The 2,246-nt window shown below is 32.6% G+C and overlaps 1 non-coding gene across 1 annotated transcript; it reads left to right on the top strand.

Annotated features, from left to right (window-relative positions):
* The first annotated feature begins 337 nt into the window (after positions 1-337).
* On the top strand, positions 338-410 carry TRNAA-AGC (transfer RNA alanine (anticodon AGC)). Its single transcript has one exon. It is a non-coding gene; the product is annotated as a tRNA-Ala (tRNA).
* The last annotated feature ends 1,836 nt before the right edge of the window (positions 411-2,246 follow it).

Here is a 2,246-nt window from a genome sequence, read left to right as displayed (position 1 = left end):
GTGAATGATGAAGGCATGGTGGTGGAGCATTGTATGTTTGATATGGCCTGCATGTATTTCCATTCCACCGTTATGGTTTAAACGAATCCAAGGTAGCATGAGACAAAATGAGTAGAATAATTAAACATGGTCAAGCACAAGCACAATTATTCAAACTTGTGCATAGTTGTGGTTTTCCACGTGTCATATCATGAACGAACAATTATTCTGGAATCTAGTAGCATGTTGGGGTAAAACTTATAGTAATAGTTTTTCACTTTCAGAACTTTTCATTCTTAAATAACTACTGCTATGAAAAGTTAAAACATATTTGGTTTCTGCAGACGGAAAACAAAACGGGGATGTAGCTCAGATGGTAGAGCGCTCGCTTAGCATGCGAGAGGTACGGGGATCGATACCCCGCATCTCCATTTTTTCATTTTTAGAGCATTTTGATATGAAACGCAGCGTTTTGAAACAGTTGAGTTGTCTTTGTTTCAGTAATTAATAAATCAAAGCTAGTCTTACACGAAACTATTCCCAATGACCCAATTAATGTCTATAACGTATACTACTTTATTTCTGTCAATCATACTATTTGTGGTTTTTTTTTTTGGCCAGGATTTTTGCTTCAAATTTACAATTGGTTTTAATTGCTTTAATATTATTCTTTTAAACCCAATTTTAGTTAAGGTGGGATATTTTACCACTTGAATTACTACCAATTCTTTTATGATAAATTATCTCAATATTTCTCAAAGTCATCCTTATCACATGATTATATGTTCAATAATTATTATAATTCTGTGTCAAAAATATTAATTATTATAATCCAATTATTCATCCAATTAATTTCAACCCAATTTTTCAAAGTTATCATTATTATAATAATTCATTTGCATAGAGTTCTCAATAATAATGTTTGTGATATACTACTTATCAGCCAATTTCTCATAACTTTCTAGTCATTTGTAACACAAAATCTTGGTGAAAAGGAGTAGTTATTTATTTTTCTTTTTATGTTGGTACTGAATATGAAAAAGCTCTCTAGCTTTTGTAATTGTGCCAAGAATATTTGTCATTTTATCACAAAATCTAAAGTTATACAACGACAATGGTGTGTGGAATAAAAGGGTGCCAATAATTTCAGTAAGGATTATCCCATTTTAGTCTTAATAAAAATGTTGAATCTCACAAGTGGGATTGATTAAAGGTGAGAAAAACATAATAAAGAGGGTTGAATTGTGCTAACTTTTTCTTTCTCTTTTAAAACCTTCTTAGCATATTCTGAATCTAATGTCTAGAATATGATACAAATATGGTAGTTTGCAGCGGATAAAATAAGTTCAGAGTTAGAGAGTAAATGAAAGAGACACACAAGTGATATATTTTGGTTCCTCCCATAAATTAGGAGTAGTCTAGTCTCCTTACACTTTCAAAGGATTTCACTATAATCAAAACTGATTACAAATGTTTAAGCACACAAGCAAAAGACTTCCACTGCTCAAACACAAAAGTAAGAGACTTCTAATGCTCAAGCACACAAACAAGAGACTTCAAATGCTCAAAAGCACACAAGCAAGAGACTTCACATGCTCAAGCAAACAAGCAAGAGACTTCAGATGCTCAAACACACAAGCAAGAGATTTCAGATTCTCAAGCATATACAAGCAAGAGACTTGTAACAATAACTTACAAATGAGAGATTGTTTGAGAGTTACACTTGATATACAATCAAAGGTGTAAACAAAATACAACACAAAAGACTCTTAAGACTTAAGAATTTATAATATATACAAGTGTTAAGAAATTCTAAGTTAAACTTGTGCTTTTGATTTGACAGAGTAGCAACTCTTTGTTTGTCAAATAGTTCATTATTGTTTCTTCAAATCTTCAACTCCTTATATAGAGAGACATAAAAGAGTCGTTGGAGAAGACTTCTTGCACAAGTGAGTCTTGGAGAAGCTTTGATCAGAGACGTTGGAATGTTGCTTCAAATGGTTAATGTCTGGCAAAAGACATTTGAAATTCCTTAACTTCAAAAGGAATTATCTATTCCATCCCTAGTGTTTGTGTAGATTTTTGTTTGGTTCTGCACATGGTCAAAAGAAGACAAAATGACTTATGAGTCAGATTTTTGTTTGGTTTCTTCGAAAGCTCCAAGATGGCCTTGATATTAGAGCCTGTATCATTCTGTCTTTCAGCCACTGTCTTTAGCTGAGCATCCATTTCACCTTGATTAGACATCCCATACTGAAGTTGAGCAC

Source organism: Vicia villosa, linkage group LG2, assembly GCF_029867415.1.
Source record: "Vicia villosa cultivar HV-30 ecotype Madison, WI linkage group LG2, Vvil1.0, whole genome shotgun sequence".
Lineage (NCBI taxonomy): Eukaryota > Viridiplantae > Streptophyta > Magnoliopsida > Fabales > Fabaceae > Vicia > Vicia villosa.
The sequence above is the reverse complement of the archived record's forward strand: the minus strand, read 5'-3'. Positions and strand labels throughout refer to the sequence as shown.